Below are 5,950 nucleotides of genomic sequence, written 5' to 3' on the forward strand. Positions count from 1 at the left end.
CTGTTTTCTCCTCCCCATCCCACCCCCCCAAAAAAATTAACTTTCTATTTCACGGATCTTAACGAAGCTTCTGACGAAATGTGTAAAAACACATCTGACGATAAGATGGCGAGTGGCTTTACGCAGCGCCCAGCTGGCTCTGCGTTCGTTGCGACCGCGCTTTTAAATTCGCGGGCGGGCGGGTTCTGCTTCTGCGTCTCTCCTTCCGAGCAGCTGCCGTGCTCCCCAGCAGCCACGTCTCGCCGCTGGACGGTGCCGACCCACGCAGGGAAACGCAGACGACCCCGTTCCTGTTTCGGAGCCAGCGCGCACCGGTTGTTCCCCGGCCCTGTCATAGCTGCGTGGCAGCGGGCTGGGGAGGCGGTCGCCTTAAAGATCGGTCTAACGAAATGGTCTAATTTCGCCAACTTTAGCGCCAAAATCTGGATTGAAAAACGCAGGACTCATATCCCAGTAGACGTGCGATGTGATGTCACTTCCCCGAAAACGGCCAAGATAAACACCTATTTCCAGATCTCTGCACTTGCAACGCGAATTCTGCCTCTTTTTCAATCCCCACATCACGGTTCCTGTTTTCCAACAATTTTAATGTTAACCTGGTTGACATTTGAACTTTCCTGACTTCTTCTCAGACTCGAGGATTTTATTACATTGCTGGTGGAGGAGGCGACATTCCATTCCAAGTGTAATAACAATACTTTTGGAGCCTGAAAACCTGCGAACTTTTAAAAATGACGCGAGGCAGATTGAATAGTGCTTCTGACGGAAGCGAACACACAGATGTGCGACCGAGAAGCCCAGGGCTTGGCCCCACGGCGCTCTGCGAGGCGATGTGATGGCCCGAGGGCCTTCGCCGGTTGCGGGGGGCTCCTCGCTTTGTTTTTCTTTCCCTTTAAATGGGTGTGTAGAGTTAATTTGTATCGGGCTGAATACATGTAATTAGTACAGGGAATTCTTTTCTCAATAGGTCAAGTGTTTGTGGAGTGTCTGTTACATCGGCTAGGCTCTCCGGGGATGTAAATATATAGACCTGTTGCTCAGAGACAGAATCGCTTGAGCATCCACGCCGTGCCAGGCTCTCTACGTGCATTATCCGAATGAATGCGCATGGGACTCGTGCAGACTCGACAATGCAGGTCTCATCCTGCAGACTGGGAGACTGAGAATTCATTACAGGAAACGACGAAGCTGTGGCCGCTGCTGCCGCTGGCACCAAAGGTCCCTACTAGGTGTCATTCTCTGGGTCCTTTCTACGTGCTAGACAGTGAGCCGAGCCCTTTCTACGCACCTGTAACATGCCCGTGAGGTCGATTCTATCGCTTACCTATTTTACGCAGTAGGAGCGGATGAGTGACAGGACAGTGAGTGCTGGCCTTGAGTCCCACTCCGCTGCTCTGGCCAGGTCAGAGGCGGCATCATTGCCAGGCTGGGGGGCAGCCGTTCTCCCGAGCACACTGCATGGAAAGAGACCAGGACACGAAGATGCTCACGGAAGTAAGGCGTGCACGGCAGAGCTGAAGCAGGGGCGACGGCAAGTTTCAAAAGGGCTCAGAGGAGCAAATAGCTGGGGAGAGCTGGAGAGGTTGCGGGTGGGGGGTCTCAAATGGGACCCACAGCAGAGAGGGGTTTTCCTGGCCAGGAAGGGCAGGTTATGACTTTGTCTCCTCTTCTTGATGTGGGGTTCGCTTTTCTGGTCTCGTCTATAAAATACACATACAGATCTGCCGTACATATACTGTAAACAAAATGCTGCCGGTTAACCTTTAGCTCACACATCTCCACAGCAAAGCTGCAAGTGTCCCCAGTGCCAATCCCTGAGCCCCCAGTCACGGGGACTTGCACGTTGCCTGGGGTTGCTGTGCGGTTCTCATGTCACGGGCCCAGTTAGAGTTTCTTAAGACTGTGTCCAGCAGGGTTTAGCTGAGAAGGCTCCGTGTCTGCGGACAGGGACTCACAGATGCCACCCCCCCATCCTGGGGTGAGTGGCTTAGGCTCTCGTTTGCTCCAACTTTCAAACGGGACGACGACGACATCTCCCTTTTTGGTAGTAAGAACAGCGATGTGTAGAGAAGCCTCCATCCACCTTGGCCTCTCGCGTGGACTCAGAAGCTGGGCTGGTGTCTCTGCCTCCTCCATCGGTCGGGTCACAGGAAGAGGCCAAGAGATGGGGAGGAACGTCATGTTCACAGAGAAAGGTAGGAGGAAGTTCCACGGAAGACATGGGTAGCTTCCTCTACCTGTGCGGAAGGCGAGGTTCTCCCTGCAGGAGAAGGTCACGTGCATGACCTTGGACCTGTCTTCCTCTCAGCCTTCCAGTTCCCTCAGTGGGGTGAGCGCCCGTGCCTCCGGCTCTGTCTGGCCACAAAGAACTTGATGCGTTGGGCCGTAGCCTGTTCTTAAGGCTCAGACCAGGAGCCCTTGGAAAATAACACCTCTGCCTCGTCTGTCTTTGTTCTTCCCTTGCATAGAGGACATGCTAATACGAGGAAACAAATCTCTATTTGCATTTTGAAGGAGTGGAGAGAATTTACACTCGGGAGCCCTGGCGTGAACCCCATCATCTACTAAGCCGTGTTCTTGGGAAAGTACTTTCCCATCCCCGCCCCGTGCTGTCCCCTCAAGTGAAGGGGCGGGCAGGTGACCTTTCAGGCCACTTGCACTTCCTAAGCCCACGTTGGATTCGAGAGTTAGGGAACATGGCGTTTGAAATGCGTGTGGCGTCGAGGCCAGCCAAAATAGCTAATGAAGAAATGTCCTGGGAATACACTCCAATTTCACAATGCATTTTAATTAGTCTGTGTGTGTGTGTGTGTGTGTGTGTGTGTGTGCGTGTGTGTGTGTGTGTCTAAATAATGTGCATTGATGATCGTGGCTGTGACAACACCGACAGCAGAGTCTACTTTTTGAGAAACACGCAGAGCGCCCGATCACGCGCATGCGCACACCTGCCCGGGGGCTGCGCTCGATTTCGTCCATCCAGGCAACCTCCTGGCCTCGCGTTCATCCTAACTGCGAGCCAGCTCAGGTGTGCAGGGGAGAGCCTGAGTGTTTTCTCGGCTGCCTCTGACGCTGTCCGTTACCCGTTAGTCTGTTTAGAAGGTAAATTGCTAATTGTTTGATTTTTCTGTCAACAGGATTCCCTGCAAATTAGAATTGTAATCTCTGTGGGTATTTCCTGAATTAAAGGAAAATATATAATAAAATAAATAAATATTAGTTGTTTGGTTGTATAAGCTTTTGAGACCTGCGAGGCTCCTCACCATTTATTAAATACGCCAGAGATGACATTCCTAGCTCGAGCGCAGGCCTTTCACAGGCAGACGCCGCCGCGGACGGCTCTGCCGCAGGTACTCGCGTGTTCTCGCCGTTCAGCTCCGGAAAGTCTTTGCCTAGGGGCTTCGATTTCCCCGCTATACAGTGTCTTTAAAAACGCTTCGTCTATTTAGTAAACACATAATTTTACACGTCGGATTGTATATATTCAGGACACACACACGCGCGCGCGCACGCGCGTCTATATTTTTTAACCGGGGTTCGGGCGTTATTTATTTTTACGCTTATGGAACCGGTTCATCCCAGGCCGCCTTGAGCGTCGGCAGGTGCGCAGGAGGCAGCGAGGAGCGTGCGCCAGCGAACGCGCTTCGTACGTAATTTGGTGGGAGGAGAAAAATGGCCAAATTTTGCGCCGGTGGAAGTTACTCCAGGCCCGGTTCGCCGCACAGTTCTGGTTAGGAGACGAGAGATGGGAGGCAGCTTACATATTGCGGCGATTAAATATTTACCGTTCCAAGAAGATTCACAGAACTTTTTAAAATTAATGGCTTCGAGTCTTTGTTTGGATAGTACCACAGTATCGAACCATTTATTGAACTGTTTGCTGAGCTATTTTACTATCGTTAGTGACATCCTAAATTGCCAGCCTTTCTCTTTCTTTCTTCCTTTTTTTTCTCTCCCCTTTAACAGAGAAATAGAGTGGGATTGCTCTCTCTCTGCACTCACCAGCTGGTAGATATAAATTATATATTAAACTGTATTTGCAATGGATCACTGCAAGTGACAAGTAGTTTTCCGAAGGCTTTGTCATTGCAATGAAGTGTGTGCCTTTCGTACAGTGGTTAATATGAGTCCTTATTCATATTGTCCAAGTCTTCAAAAACATAATTCAGAAAAATGGGCAGCACTTAATAGAGCTAATCTCTTGTTCTGATTCAGCCTTCAAGATCAGCAGCCTGTAAATAAGTAAAAAAAGGGCCTAAACGGATTTAGCGCTGTTAATCTTTCTGTGGTGAGGATATCTAGCTCTTTAGTCTACAGTCTTTGTTGACAGAAGTGGCTTCTATTGTGCCAGCTCCAGTGGCTCAGAAGCTGGCTCCTTTTGAAGGGGTTGCTATCGGCTCTCCGCACGCGTGCCGCCCTCACCCTGCACCGGCAAGATACGCTGGCCAGGGCGGCGGAGGGGGAGCCGGGTCTGCGTGTCGCTCCACAGCATATGCCGAGCCGGGCGCCCGTGAGCCGCGCGGAGCGAGCGGCGTGCGGTGACAATGCTCCACGCCCCCTCTTGCTCTTACTCGACTTTGCCTGCTTCACTGATTTTATTATGACAGCCTGAATACTGAGGAGGGAATTAAACTGTTAAGCAGGCATCAGAGGCTGTCTAATGTTTAATGCAAGAGTCGGAGCATGTAAGAACTGATAATGAATACAAACAGGGCGACATCTTATTTGCTGTGTTTTTATTAGGACGACTCGAGAGCTTGACATCCATTGCTATCACTTTTCTCTTCTGTTTTTTTCGGTTTTCGGGGGTTAAAATTTCTAGCACTGGTGACAAACGTGCCTAAATGTGATGTGAATTAAAGGAGGCTCTAGGAGATTGTAATACTTGGAAATCATCACCTATAATAATTATGTATAGATAGGAGGTAGTCGTGGCTGTTAAAAGGTCACCCAGTGAGATGTAATTGCCTTTTTCATACTCCGCTACGTTGACGAGGACGGAAGCGCGACCCTGCTGGCAGTCGCAGTAAATATGCCATCCTGAGAATGTAATGACACATGCTACCACTCTCGGCTCTTGCTGACTGCCCAATTCCTGCGACGGGGCTGGGGAGAAAATGGGCTGAAAATGTAAAAATGAAGTAAAGACCACATGGTAAGAATGTGAAAATTAAAAGCAAAACCTTCAATTAAATATCCTCCACCCCCCCACCCAAGGTCACGAGCAGCAGAGCTGTCTCCCGACACAGTGACGGAGAGGTCACGCCTTAAAGTCTCCGGTGTGCTCCTCTTAAATAAAGGGGGCTGCAGCTGGGGGCAGTGGCCCGACACACAGGAAATGCCCCTCGCCACTCTTCGGGTAGTAGGACGAAACGCCAGGTGGCCCACGTTTAAAGTAGATGAAGGCATGGGGCGAGGGTGCACTGAGTCCCACCTCACACGAGGACGCAGGCGAGACAGCAGGCCCCGGTGGGTCCTTCCGATCGCGTTGGGTGAACTCAGAGCAGTGAAGCACAGGTAGCTATCCGTGGCTGTCGAAATGAAGGCCAAGGAGCCTCGTTTCAACCGTGGCTTTCTCGGCAGGTGTGGCAGAGGTCTGGGGCGGACGGCCCAGGACGGGAGTGGCCTCTCGGAGCCACCTTCGCAAATCCGCTGAGCGTGGAGCCAGGGGCAGGAGGAGGGGGCTGGGTGAGCAACTGTGAAGACAAGAGCGGACGTTTTTAGACGCGGCAGTAAGTCAGAGTTTGCACCGTCAGGGCATCAAATTCACGCGCCGGGGAGGAGCGGACTCCGGAGCTCCGCAGAGCGGGATCGGGGCACCGTTCCCGTCAGCACCGCACCCCGCATCCCCGCGCTGTCTGAGGAGGGAACGTCCTCCCGGAGTGTGTGCACCTCAAGCCGCGTGTGGCGGTGCCTGGGGGACGGGAGGTGCCCTCGTCTGCACGGAGAGCAA

This window comes from Pteropus vampyrus, unplaced genomic scaffold (assembly GCF_000151845.1).
Source record: "Pteropus vampyrus isolate Shadow unplaced genomic scaffold, Pvam_2.0 Scaffold188, whole genome shotgun sequence".
Lineage (NCBI taxonomy): Eukaryota > Metazoa > Chordata > Mammalia > Chiroptera > Pteropodidae > Pteropus > Pteropus vampyrus.